The sequence below is a fragment of the Loxodonta africana genome, chromosome 1 (assembly GCF_030014295.1).
Source record: "Loxodonta africana isolate mLoxAfr1 chromosome 1, mLoxAfr1.hap2, whole genome shotgun sequence".
Lineage (NCBI taxonomy): Eukaryota > Metazoa > Chordata > Mammalia > Proboscidea > Elephantidae > Loxodonta > Loxodonta africana.
The window spans coordinates 169332022-169347024 of NC_087342.1; the positions used below are offsets into that span (position 1 = coordinate 169332022).

General features: G+C 41.0%; 1 long non-coding RNA gene across 1 annotated transcript in view; it reads right to left on the reverse strand.

Annotated features, from left to right (window-relative positions):
- Window positions 1–315: 315 nt before the first annotated feature.
- The window catches only part of LOC111749549 (uncharacterized), a 70333-nt gene continuing 55645 nt past the window's right edge, over window positions 316–15003 (reverse strand). Inside the window, exons 3-4 of the long non-coding RNA XR_002784668.2 lie at window positions 6405–6446; window positions 316–5115 (exon numbers count right to left, since the gene is read on the reverse strand). This is a non-coding gene — a long non-coding RNA (uncharacterized LOC111749549). The remainder of the gene's footprint in view (window positions 5116–6404; window positions 6447–15003) is intronic.

Below are 15003 nucleotides of genomic sequence, written 5' to 3' on the forward strand. Positions count from 1 at the left end.
ATTGTTATTATCTTCATTTTTCTAGAACATTTTTCTAAAGTTTTGGGCAGTACCTTTGTCCATTCCGGCTCTCCAAGGAGCTTTTGAATAACTATTCCTTTTTAACCTTCATATATTTTGGTCACTCCCAGTGAAAGGGAAAGGGGAAATCACCTCAGGCAAAAGGAGTGGTGGTAGCTGTTACTTGTGGAAAGGAGAAAATAATTAGTTGTTTTTCCTTCTCTATTCAAGTTCTTCAGATGAGTTGTTCTGATGGGTAGGAGGCTGGTTTAGCATGTTTAGAAACTTAGGGGAAAACTGAGGTAATGTGAGACCTTAGGGTTTTTTTTTTTTTTTATGTTGAAAGATAAATACCATTTTACATTCAAGGCCTGTAATATATGTGGCATATGAACTGATGAATGACTCATTTGCTGTTGGAAAGTGAACAAACTTGTCTAATGATATAGTTTTCTTTTGTGTGTGTGTGTGTTTTCTTTCTGGACAATGCCTCCCTTTGACTCAACTCATACTTTGAATTATGACTTTTTTTACCTGGAAAAACATTTTCAAATTGTTTCTACCATTCACTAGTTTATTTGCATTTTAGTTATGTGGCTGGAGCAACAGAAGTACAAATGGAACCCCAAACTTTGATTGTTAGAGCCTTTGGGATATGGAGACAAATCAGAACAATGCAGACAGGATATTTCTGAAAATCTATACTTCAGAATAGACTGATGTTTAAAAGAACCCTGTGCTAAAAAAATAAGAGATATTGATGAAAGCACTATGCCTCATATCTCCTGTTATTAATATAAAATAAAACATATGCAGCTATAAAATATCCAATTTATTGTAATAATTCATTATATGACTTTTTTACTTCCTTATTTGTCATAAGGAAGTAAACAAAACTTATTTCTTTTTCTTCTATTTGAGCTCCACTTTTTTTTTTTCCTTTGTGTAATTCGCTTCAATGCTTTGCTAGAGATTAAATCAGAGATGAAGTGGTGAATTCTGGAATGAAGAATTGTCTGCTTCAGTGCACACGTATTTTGTTGAGGACAGTGCATTCATGACTCATGGGTGAGAAAGAAGAGCCCAGTAACTGGTGTCTTTATCAAAGCCCTGGGGTATTTCTGTGTGTGTTGGTCCTATTCTTCTATACATTTCTTTCCGTGAGTCTTCTCTTAGAGCAACTTGAATTTCTGTGCCTTCCCAAGCTTCCCTGGAATTCCCTTCTGTGTTCTACCCTCTCTCGAATATGCTTATCTTTTTCTGTGCTGCATTCCCCTCTTTTGAGATGGTATCTGTCAACTCATCACCAGGTGAATTCCTGTGAGGTGCTACCCTGAAAAACTCTGAGTACATCTTTGATTGCTGCTCTTAAGCCCTGTATGTAGTTCAGAGGAAGCGGAAAGGTTATTCTGTAAATAAAAACATTTCGAAAGACTCCTGGAAGATTGGCTCTTCTAAAAGCAAATGATGGGTAATACGTCTTGATAGTTTTTTGCATCTTTACTTGGAAAAGAGAATATGTGACATCTTCCAAAATACTCAGTCATCTCAAATGGATAATGTCCCTCTGTTGATATCAGCTACTAAGGCCATTTAAATCATGGTTTATAGACCATAACGTATCCTGAGCCCGTTTTCTGTTGTATATGTTTTAAATAGTTTATTAATAACATGAGTGATGCTTTCAGTGCCATGAATAATACTTCAGCTGTTGATATTTGTCCCTTTGGGGACACGTGACTTTATTCATATGCTTGTTATTTGCCCTCATATAAACCCTCACATGGTATCATCTGATATTATCAATTACCCTGCCCAGCTTACATCTTGTGTGGGCTTGGCTGGCACCAGCTTATAGCACCTAGAAGGCACTTCCTTCTCCAGGGTAGCTTCATGGAAACAAGGGCTCTGTTGCAACTGGCTGAGGTTTGAATTAACTCCTCCTCTGTCTGAATTACAAAACAAGTGAGGACTCACTGGCCCAGGCAGGTTTTCTGTATCCTTGGATTCTTTTTGTCTCTTTTCAAGAGCTCTTTCTGTGTAATAGCCAGACTATGTCTAAATTTAGCAGTGTGATACGTTACAAACAGGCTTTTGTGATGCTGTGTCACCAAGGGGATTTCAGGATTGTCTCCCTGGCCTGCCTCGGCGAATCTGACGCAAGCTCCCATTGGTTTGTGCTCAGGAATCTGGGTGGGAAGTGAAAGTACAGGCAAGCCTGCCAAGGCCCACCTCTGCCATGCAAGGGCTTGCCACTGTGTGTGGGCCTGAGACCTAGATTCAGGCCAATTCAAAATGAAAACCTTCAAATTAGTGCTTGAAAGTAAAATGAAAACTGAACCTGCTTGCCACATCTTGATGAAGCCCAAAATACAGCACAGGTTTTGGGGTATAAGGTCAAGCTGAAGGGTTAAAGACAGAAGGGCCTTTTCTGCCTCAGACTAAATATCCTTTCCTAAAAAGGCAGCACTGAGGAGGTCAGCTGACCCCCACGGGATCTGCATGCCCACTGCTGGATGGCACCTGACCCAGTCCTTTCCCCTGTGATTATCTCCACAGAGGGCCTGGCTCCCAAATGAAGGTTCTGGATCTGAAGAGTTATGTGGAATCTCCTCTGATTTAGGACTTTTTTTTTTTTTTTAATTGTGCTTTCAGTGAAAGTTTACAAATCAAGTTGGACTCTCATACAAAAATTTATAAACACCTTGCTATGTACTCTAATTGCTCTCCCCCTAATAAGACAGCACACTCCTTCCCTCCACTCTCTCTTTTCGTGTCTATTCCACCAGCTTCAGACCCCCTCTGCCCTCTCATCTCCCCTCCAGATAGGAGATGCCAACATAGTCTCATGTGTCTACTTGACCCAAGAAGCTCATTCTTCACCAGCATAATTTTCTATCCCATAGTCCAGTCCAATCCCTGTCTGAAGAGTTGGCTTTGGGAATGGTTCCTGTCAAGGGCCAACAGAAGGCCTGGGGGCCATGACCACCGGGGTCCTTCTAGTCTCAGTCAGACCATTAAGTCTGGTCTTTCTACAAGAATTTGGAGTCTGCATCCCACTGCACTCCTGCTCCCTTAGGGGTTCTCTGTTGTGTTCCCTGGCAGGGCAGTCATCTGTTGTAGCCGGGCACCATCTGGTTCTTCTGGTCTCAGGCTAATGTTAGCCTCTGCTTTTTGTGGCTCTTTCTGCCTCTTGGGCTCATAATTACCTTGTGTCTTTGGTGTTCTTTGATTTAGGACTTTAAAGGGCAAAAGAGAATTGTGGGAACTGGGTGAACGTTTATGCTTACGGTCCTTCACCCACAAATATTTATAGATTCTTTGTTTTGGCACTTAAATGAGGATGAATTACCTCAGGTTGCTTGGCTTAAAGTGTATGCAATGTTTTACTTATTTTAAAAAAATCTTTTTTTTTTCCTGATTTTCAATTCATGCTCACTGAAAAAATAGGCAAGTGTTATGGAAATGTTTAACAGAATATGAGAGGTCTGGAAACCCTGGTGGCATAGTGGTTAAGTGCTATGGCTGCTAACCAAAGGGTCAGTAGTTCAAATCTGCCAGGCGCTCCTTGGAAACTCCATGGGGCAGTTCTACTCTGTCCTGTAGTGTCACTATGAGTCGGAATTGACTTGATGGCACTGGATTTGGTTTTTCTGGTTATGAGAGGTGTTCCCCTTCACTGAACCCCCTAGAGGCAATCATTGATAGCAATTTGTGGTATACTCTCAATTTTCCCCCTCTTAAAAAAAAAAATATATGTATATATCAAGGGAGTTGAATCCTGGAGGCATAGTGGTTAAGAACTACGGCTGCTTAACCACAAGTTTGGCAGTTCAAATCTACCAGCTGCTCCTTGGAAACCCTATGGGGCAGTTCTACTCTGTACTATAGGATTGCTTTGAGTTGGAATTGACTCAGCAGCAATGCATTTGGCTTTTTTTTGGTTTATCTTTCAAGGACCCCTGGTGGCACAATGGTTAAGTGCTCATCTGCTAACCAAATGGTCAGTGGCTTGAACCTACGAGCTGCTCTGTGGGAGAAAAGACCTGGCAATCTGCTCAACTTTGTCATATAGGGTTGCTAAGAGTCAGAATTGACTCAGTGGCATACAAAAACACCAATAACTCCGTGTGCCAATGTAATTATTTCTTTTACAATGCACTCTTCCTTGAACAGTTTCATAAATTATTTTTTATACCATTTGACAATATATCTTTCCATGTTAGTTTATAAATACATGCCTTATTCATCTTTTAAGACTAAACTCTTAAAAAATTGTAAGCTATACACAGAATAAAAGCAAAGAGTACAGAGAGATATATATCGAAAATAAGTAGGTTTTCCTCTCTTCCTTCACTCCACAATAGTACTCTGGTCTTCAGAATATTTTAAAAGTATCTACAATGTACTTGTTAACTGCTGTATGCATACACACACACACACACACACACACACGCATATATATATATATTTTCCGTCCCACTTAAACGGGATTGCACTGTATAATTCTTTGCCTCAGTTTTAAATTTGGTACTAGAATAATGTCCTTTCTATTAGGACCAAAAGGAGCCCCGATAGCCTCATAGCACAATAGTTAAGTGCTTGGCTGCTGGCCAAAGCTCAGTAGTTCAAATCCACCAGCAACTTCCCAGTAGAAAAGACCTAGTGATCTGCTCCCATAAAGATTACAGCCTAGGGAATCCTATGCAGTTCTACTCTGTCCTGTAAGGTGGCGAGGAGTGGGAATCAATTCAGGAGCACACAACAACAACATTAGGACCAAAGGGCATTTTACCTGAAGGCATGGGACAGTAGGCTGCAGGTAGGCCAAGGTCTTGTCTATATTGCTGACTGCTGTGTGCTTGGCCCTAGAACTTTGCCTGGTAATTTGTAAGCACCCAGTACATGGAAGCCCCATGAGTCTTCTGCTCCAGTCAGAAAACCTGTGAAAGAAAAACTGCCCCAGCCTCCTGAATGCCCAACATCACCATAGAAGACTCTCTTTAATGGACTCAATCTCAGGATCTCCTTGTGGGCTTCCTTGTACAGGTTCCAGGCTGTAGTGAGACCTGGTTGTGGGTGCTGCACAGTCTGGAGGGGAGTGTATGAACCTGGCTGGAGAGGGAATAAGGAGGTTAAAGAGGTCATCAAAGTTTGACTTTACTGAAATTATCCCTAATGTCAAGCAGTCAATGAAATATACTGTTTCTGTGAATCAGAAAATCCAACTTTAATCACAGAAAAAAGTGGATTCCTAGGTATGTTAAATATCAGAATTACTCCTCTAAGTGTGTGTGTGTAAGCTAAAATAGTCAAGTAACAGTTTTAAATAATGTGTGTATTTGAAGTCCTAGACAATGCATTACAATTTAATTAACATACTCACTCTGTAATATACCCCCAGTTGCTTTCTAAAGTGATATTTTGTTTTTAATTCTTCAGTGCTAGAAAAATGAGGTGATTCATATCACCAAATTTGAGCACGATTTCAGCCAGAAAAAAACTGAATCAATATTTCAGAAGAATTTCAGTCATAATTTTGGAGTTCATAGAAATTAAAACCAATATATGGTAGCCTTGAGTAAGAGAAAACTCATCTATTGTAAAGACTTTTCAAAGGTCAACACATCCCAGAAAGGCTCTAACTTATAACAAGAGACATTTATTATACACTGACTTTGGGACATTAAAATATCACCCATAGAATTTATGGTTTTTGCAAAATGTGTACAATTTCTGCAGAGAATTTTCCTCATCCTGAAGGACAGGGATGATAGAAAGGAAGTATTTTATTTTTTTTTACTTTTAAGCTGTTCTGACAGTGCTAAGGAGTGAAGTTGACTGGTGGCTAGCTGGCTACAAGAAGTTGGTACATAAATCAGAGGGAATTGGGCATAGTGAGCCCCTGTATGGAAAAGCTCACACAAATTGGCAACTGATCTCCTTTATTTCCGTGTAAACTGTTTACAAGAAAACTGTGCGGCAGAGTGTCCGAGAATAGTGACATTCTAATCCCTAGTGATTCTTAAGAAATGTAACCGTAGGAACAGATTTTGTAAAGTGCCTTCATCCTTCTATAAGTCTGTATAAGTCACACAGGCCCCATTAAATGCCATTTGGAGAACAGAGCTCCAGCTGGGATCGTAGGTTCACTTCTGTATGGAACTTACAGAAGTTTACTGCTGATTCCTCAATGGAGCCCTGGACTTCCTGGGCCAGCCAAAACTTGCCAACTGTCTTCAGTTACTTCCAGAGAATTTGGGACAATCTCACCCCATTTGCTGTGCCAAGAATTTGCCCCTGAATTTTAAAGGCATCTGCCTTTCATAAGAAAAACCCAACCCCTTGCTTGTGACTCATTTGCACATAGAGTTGTAGATGCCTAAATTGAAGTGACTGCTTACCTTTCCTGGCTGTGAATGGGCTCTGTCCATTGAACAGAAAACCTGTGTGGCAAATGGCATGAGTTCTGTTTAATGGTGCAAACTCCTCCGGCATCCCCCACTTTCCCCCCACCCCCTGCCCACAAACATCTTTAGGATAGATGAGGGGCTACAAAGTGAGAACTTGACATATTTGCTCACAGCTTCCAAAGCTGATGAAAGTCAATGAACAATCCTCTCAGAATGTGGGTGTCCACCTCCCTCCTTCAATTCACATATCATAAGAAAATAATAGCTTGTGTGTTCACAATTTGTGAATTTAAAGATTTAAGTCCGTGAAACATTCTGCATCCTATTTTGGAGAGTGACATCTGAGGTCTTAAACACTGGCAAGTGGCCATCTAAGATGCAACAATTGATCTCAACCCACCTGGAGCAAAGGAGAATGAAGAACACCAAAGACACAAGGTAAGTATGAGCCCAAGAGTCAGAATGGGCCACATAAATCAAAGACTACATCAGTCTGAGACCAGAAGAACTAGATGGTGCCCAGCTACAACCAATGACTGCCCTGACAGGGAACACAACAGAGAATCCCTGAAGGAGCAGGAGAGCAGTGGGATTCAGAGCCCAAATTCTAGTAAAAAGACCAGAGTTCATGGGCTGACTGAGACCAGAGGAGCTCCAGAGGTCATGGTCCCCAGACCTTCTGTTAGCCCAAGACAGGAACCATTCTCAAGGCCAACTCTTCAGATAAGGATTGGACTGGACTACAACACAGAAAATGATACTGGTGAGGAGTGGGCTTCTTGGATCAAATAGACACATGAGACTATCTGGGCAGCTTCTGTATGGAGGGGAGATGTGAAGGCCAAGAGGGACAGAAGCTGGCTGGATGGACACGAAAAAACACACGGTGGAGAGAAGGAGTGTGCTGTCTCATTAGGGGGAGAGCAACTAGGAATATATAGCAAGGTGTATACAAGGTTTTGTATGAGAGACTGACTTGATTTGTAGACTTTCACTTAAAGCTCAATAAAAATTAAAAAAAAAAAAAGATGCAAGTCTGTGAACACGGAGCAGGTAAAGTTTTCTTCTTTTTGTTTGTTGGGAAAATCAAATGTTCATAGAAATGGACACCCAACACGCGTCACTCTCTAAAATACGTCTCAAATTCCACTCCTTTTCTCCATCTGTACTATCATTGCCCTCAGGATCTCTCACCTGGATTATGTCTACAGCCACCTAACTTGTCTCTCTAGTCATGTTAATTGCTATCTAGTCAGCTCCAGTTTATGGTGACCTTATGTATAACAGAACAAAATGTTGCTGGGTCCTGTGCCATCTTCATGATCGTTGGCATGTTTGAGTCCAGTGTTGTAGTTATTGTGCTACATCTTCCAGCAATTAAAGTATACTATATTCTGTTGTGAGTTTTCATTGGCTTAGTTCTGAAATTAGATCACCAGGCCTTTCTTCCTAACCTGTCTTAGTGTGGAAGCTCCACTGAACCCTGTCCATCATGGGTGACCCTGCAGGTATTCAAAATACCTGTTCCCAGCGTAGCAACATGCAAGCTACAACAGTATGACAGATTGACAGATGGGTCTGTTGTTGTTAGGTGCAGTCATCTCCAACTCATAGCAACGCTATGTACAACAGAAGGAAACACTGTCTGGACCTACGCCATCCATACAATCATTGCCATGTTTAATCCATTGTTGCAGCCACTGTGTCAGTCCATTTCATTGAGGGCCTTCCTCTTTTTCACTGGCCCTCTACTTTACCATGCATGATGTCCTTCTCGAAGGACTGGTCTCACCTAATAACATATCCAAAGTACACGAGACAAAGTCTTGCCATCCTTACGTCTAAGGAGCATTCTAGCTGTACTTCTTCCAAAATAGGTATGTTTGTTCTTCCGGCAGTCTGTGGTATATTCAGTATTCTTTCCCAACATCATAATTCAAAGGCATCAATTCTTCTTCAGTCCTCCTTATTCATTGTCCAGCTTTTGCATGCACATGAGGTGATTGAAAACACCGCGGCTTGGGTCAGGTGCACCTTGGTCCTCAAAGTGACATCTTTGTTTTTTAACACCTTAAAAAGGTCTTTTGCAGACTGGACCAAAAGCAAAGAAGTTTCCTGGATAAACTGAATGCTTCGAAGGTCAGCAGAGCAAGGGCGGGGGTTGGGGACTATGGCTTCAGGGGACATCTAAGTTAATTGGCAAAATAAATTCTATTAAGAAAACATTCTGCATCCCACTTTGAAGTGTGGCGTCTGAGGTCTTAAATGCTAACAAGCGGCCATCTAAGATGCATCAATTGGTCTCAACCCACCTGGATCAAAGAAGAATGAAGAACACCAAGGTCACAAGATAATTATGAGCCCAAGAGACAGAAAGGGCCACATGAACTAAAGACTTACATCATCCTGAGACCAGAAAAACTAGATGGTGCCCGGCCACAACCGATGACTGCCCTGACAGGGAGCACAACAGAGAACCCCTGAGGGAGCAGAACAGTGGGACGCAGACCCCAAATTCTCATAAAAAGACCAGACTTAATGGTCTGACCGAGACTAGAAGAGTCCCGGTGGTCATGGTCCCCAAACCTTCTGTTGGCCCAGGACAGGAACCATTCCCAAAGACAACTCATCAGACATGGATTGGACTGCACAATGGGTTGGAGAGAGATGCTGATGAGGAGTGAGCTACTTGTATCAGGTGGACACTGGAGACTGTGTTGGGCATCTCCTATCTAGAGGGGAGATGGGAGGGTAGAGAGGGTTAGAAACTGGCAAAACGGCCACAAAAGGAGAGACTGGAAGGAGGGAGCAGGCTGACTCATTAGGGGGAGAGTACATGGGAGTATGTAGTAAGGTGTATATAAGTTTATATGTGAGAGACTGACTTGATTTGTAAACTTTCACTTAAAGCACAATAAATTTTTTTTTTTTTTAAAAAAAAGGTCTTTTGCAGCAGATTTACCCAATGCATTATGTCATTTGATTTCTTGACTGCTGCTTCCATGGGCATTGACTGTGTATCCAAGTAAAATGAAATCATCGACAACTTCAATTTTCTCCGACTATCATGATTTTGCTTATTGGTCCAGTTGTGAGGATTTTTGTTTTCATTATGTTGAGGTGTAATCTATACTGAAGACTGTAGTCTTTGATCTTCATCAGTAAGTGCTTGAAGTCCTCTTCACTTTCAGCAAACAAGGTTGTCATTTGTATATAATAGGTTGTTAATGAGTCTTCCTCCAATCCTGATGCCTCATTCTTCTTCTTATAGTCCAGATTCTCAGATTATTTGCTGAGCATACAAATTGAATAAGTGTGGTGAAAGAATACAAACATGACACACACTTTTTCTGATTTTAAACCATGCAGTATCACCTTATTCTGTTTGAGCAGCTGCCTCTTGGTCTATGTACAGGCTCCACATGAGCACAATAAAATGTTTTGGAATTCTCATTCTTCAAAATGTTATCCATAATTTGTTATGATCCACAAAGTCGAATGTCTTTGCATAGTCAGTAAATGCAAGTAAACGTCCTTCTGGTATTCTCTGCTTTCATCCAAGAAGCACCTGACGTTAGCAATGATATCCCTGATTCCATGTCCTCTCCTGAATCTGGGTTGAATCTCTGGCGGTTCCCTGTCGATATACTGCTGCAACTGCTTTTGAATGCTCTTCAGCAACATTTTACTTGTGTGTGATATAAATGATATTATTTGATAATTTCCATGTTCTGTTGAATTAATAGGCACAAATATGGATCTCTTCCAGTCAGCCAGATATTTGTCTTCCAAATTTCTTGGTATAGACTAGTAAGCACTTCCAGGATTGCATCCATTTGCTGAAACATCTCAGTTGGTATTCTATCAATTCCTGGAGGCTTGTTTTTTGCCATTCCCTTCAGCACAGTAGGACTTCTTCCTTCAGTACCATCAGGTCTTGATCATATGTGACATCCTGAAATGGTTGAATGTCAATTGATTCTTTTTGGTACACAGGCTCTGTGTATTTCTTCCATCTTCTTTTGATGCTTCCTGCATCGTTCAACTTTTTGCCCATGGAATCCTTCAATATTGCAACTTGAGGCTTGAATTTTTTTCTTGAGGTCTTTTAGCTTGAGAAATGCCAAGTGTGTTCTTCCCTTTTAGTTTCCTAACTCCAGGTCTTTGCATATTTTATTATAATTTGTTACTTTGTCTTCTCTAGCTACCTTTTGAAATCTTGCATTCAGCTCTTTTTCTTCCATTCACTTTACCTGCTCTATGTCCAAGAGCAAGTTTCTGAATCTCTTCTGGCATCCATTTTGTTTTTTTCTTTCTTTCCTGTCTTTTTAATGAGCTTTTGCTTCTTTTATGTATTATGTCCTTGATGTCATCCCACAACTTACCTGGTCCTCAGCCATTGGTGTTCAACGTGTCAAATCTATTCTTGATATGGTCTTTAAATTCAGGTGGGATATATTCAAGGTTGTACTTTGGCTTTCATGGACTTGTTCTAATTTTCTTCAGTTTCAACTTGAACTTGCATATGAGCAATTGACGGTCTGTTCTGCAGTCAGCCTCTGGCCTTATTCTGACTGATGATATTGAGATTTTCCATTGTCTCTTTCCACAGATGCAGTCAATTTGACTATTCAAATTTACACACCAACCATAAATGCCACAGATGAAGAAACTGAAGATTTTAACCAACTTCTGCAGTCTGAAATTGATGAAACATGTAATCAAGATGCATTGATAATTGTTGGTGATTGGAATGCTAAAGTTGGAAACAAAGAAGAAGGATTGGTTATCGGAAAAATATGACCTTGGTGTTAGAAATGACGCCAGAGATCACATGATAGAATTTTGCAAGATCAACGACTTATTCACTACTAGTATCTTTTTTTTGACAACATAAACACCTACTATACACATGGACCTTGCCAGATGGAATACACAGAAATCATATTGACTACATCTGTGGAAAGAGACGATGGAGAAGCTCAATAGCATCACTGAAGGACTACTGTGGAACAAAAATCAAAATTCTAGTCTAGACCCCTCTAAGTGATCCTTCTAGACCATAGTCAGATCAGAATTTAGCTATCCCTTAAATCTGTTCATGCCATTTCCCTGTTTATAATCTTCTGAATTTTTTCCATCACTTACTGAAAGAAGTTCACGTCATTGAAGACTCCCAGTCTCACCTCTGGCTGTGGTCCAGGCTTGGTCCCTCCACATTTCTATACTTTCATGCCTCACACTGACTATGTTAACATAGACTATGCTAACATATTTTTGTTGTTGTTTAATTTTGACCCATGGCAACCACCTGTGACAGAGAACTGCCCCATAGGTTCCCTAGGGTGTAATTTTTTTTTTAATTAATTTTTATTGCGTTTTAAGTGAAAGTTTACAAATCAGGTCAGTCTCTCATACAAAAATTTACATACACCTTGCCATACACTCCTAATTGCCCTCCCTCCAATGAGACAGTACAGTTCTTCCCTCCACTCTCTCTCCTAGTGTCCATTCGGGTAGCTTCTTGCCCCCTCTGCCCTCTCATCCCCCCTCTAGACAGGAGATCCCAACATAGTCTTATGTGTCCACTTGATCCAAGAAGCTTGTTCTTCACCAGTACCATTTTCTATCCCACAGACCAGTCTAATCCCTGTCTGAAGAGTTGGCTTTGGGAATGGTTCCTGTCTTGGGCTAATAGAAGGTCTGGGGACCATAACCTCTGGGGTCCTTTTAGTCTCAGTCAGACCATTAAATCTGGTCTTTTTATGAGAATTTGGGGTCTGCATCCCACTGCTCTTCTGCTTCCTCAGGGTTTCTCTGATGAGTTCCCCGTCAGGGCAGTCATCAGTTATAGCCAGGCACCATCTAGTTCTGGTCTCAGGCTGATGTCTCTGGTTTATGTGGTCCTTTCTATCTCTTGGGCTCATAATTACCTTGTGTCTTTGGTGTTCTTCCTTCTTCCCTGCTCCAGGTGGTTTGAGACCAATTGGTGCATCTTAGATGGCCGCTTTCTAGTGTTTAAGACCACAGATGCCACTCTCCAAAGTGAGATGCAGACTGTTTTCTTAATAGATTTTATTATGCCAATGGACTTAGATGTCCCCTGAAACCTTGGTCCTCAAACCCCCGCCCCTGCTACACTGACCTTTGAAGCTGCTAACATGTTTTTGTTTCTCACTCTCTATGTTCTTTCTCACGTATATGCCTTGATTGTACTGCTCTTTTGACTTGGGATGTTCTCTTTCTCTTGACCCATCTAACTCCTTCAAAGAGCCTCCCTGGCCCACTGTCCCTCAGGGTAGGTAAGGCACCCGCTCTTTGTGGGCTCCTAGTCTTATAGGCCCACATCCTATTTTACTTATATTGTAGCGTATTAACCTAATTATGTATCTTCTGGTTTGTAAAATACTTAAGCACATAAACCATGACTTATTCATTGGTGTGTTCTTACCCAAAGTATAGCTGACACATATTTGGCACTAAATAAATGGCTGATGAATGGATGAATGAGGATGGATAGGCGAAATGTAAGATGTAAAAGGGGGTTACATACATTTATAAATAAGTGAAATCATTTAAGGAGCCCTGGTGGCACAGAGGTTAAGAGCTCAGCTGCTAACTAAAGGGTCAGCAGTTCAAGAGACTTTGGAGAGCATCTAGGCCAACACTGTACTTTGACAAATGAGGAAACAGAAGCCCAAAAAGCAATGACCTGTCCTAGGTCCCATAGTAAGGTAAAAACTTAACCTTTGAACAGATCCTCATACAGCACACTAGGCAGTACACTAGGCAGTATACGAACCGAGGCCTGTCTAATACTTTTAATTTAATATTTATATCAAATAAAGAATCAATCTCATGATTCATCAATGGTATATTTAGACCTACATATGTACACAAATAAAAATAGTACAAAGTTTCTAATATTGGAAAATGTTCCTCAGCTACCACGCACAACTATCGTGACTACCTCACTGACTCCTGAGTCCCTCTGGAACCACCAGTTGGAAGTTCACGAGGAGAAAGAAAATAATGCTTGGCATTACTGGGAAGTGATACTTGGTTTTGCTATCTGGAAGTAAGGGCTTGACAAGTTAATTTGATTTGTCTTTTTTTTACGTAAGTGCTTCTGCTGTCCAAGCCTTCCCACGTTGCAAAGCAATGCCCTTCTCTGATGCCATCAGTGCCACGGCCCTCAAATTTTTGTGGCATTTGGTCATAGTCCTTTTGTTCTGAGGACATAGAGCCAGGATTGTATGGCAGTGTTTCCCTTGGCCTGAACACTGTTAATCATAAGTGCAGATATTTAGGGGTCTGGGCTACACTGTGCCAGGACCGAGCACCATGGGTTGGTTAGTTAGCGTGTGTGTTTGTGATATTTGCTGCTCTCTAAAGCCCAGGGTCAAGGGCAAGGGACTCTTGCCTCACTCTCAAGGCAGTGCCGAGTGTGAAAGAAATACCATGCTTCCTGTCATGGATTGAATTATGTCTCCCCAAAAATATGCATATCAAATTGGTTAGGCCATGATTCATAGTCTTGTGTGGTTGTCCTCCATTTTGTGATTGTAATTTTATGTTGAGAGGATTAGGGTAGGATTGTAACACCACCCTTACTCAGGTCATCTCCCTGATCCAATGTAAAAGGAGTTTTCCTGGGGTGTGGCCTGCACCACCTTTTATCTCTCAAGAGATAAAAGGAAAAGGAAGCAAGAAGAGAGTTGGAGACCTCATACCACCAAGAAAGCAGCACTAAGCAGAGCGCATCCTTTGGACATGGGGTCCCTGGGCCTGAGAAGCTTTGGCACCAGGGGAAGACTGAGGACAAAGACCTTCCTCCAGAGCCGACAGAGAGAGAAAGCCTTCCCCTGGAGCCAACGCCCTGAATTTGGACTTGTAACCTACTAGACTGTGAGAAAATAAATTTCTCTTTGTTGAAGCCATCCACTTGTGGTTTCTGTTATGGCAGCTCTGGATGACTAAGATACTTCCCATCAAAATGTCTTCTGATGGTATTATCTGAGGCTATATAATAAGGTAATAGTCCATGGGGTTCCCAATATAGGGTTTCTTGCATTCTTATGCTATTACATTTAGGATCATTCAAGGTATAAAGATCTAAGGGGGAAAGGTCAAGAAACTAGGAATTTGCAGTCCTGGATTATTTTCTTAAATCTGTTAATTACCTACTGGGTAACTTTGAGAAAACACAACCTGTTAATGGTTAGCAGTTTCGGTTTCTCTACTCATAAAATAAGCCATAAATTATCTACACCCTTGCAGAAGTATTGGGAGAATAAATGCTGAAATGAAAGGTATTGCATAATAACAGCACAATTCTACAAAGCTTGAAAGCTGTTCTGACCTTCACTTAAATAGTCAGCATGATGTCAGGTTCATATGGAGAGGATCTCCAGTATAATTGGTCTTCGATGGAGCAATGTGTTTTCTTTGAGCTATTCAAAAGAAAGGTGTTTTATAAATCCAATCTATTATCTGTGGGCAAATGAATTAAGTTAGTGTGCAATGTGTACCTATCACGTTAAATGACTCCATTTTAAAAACAAGACTGTTACCTGGGACTCTCTTCCGT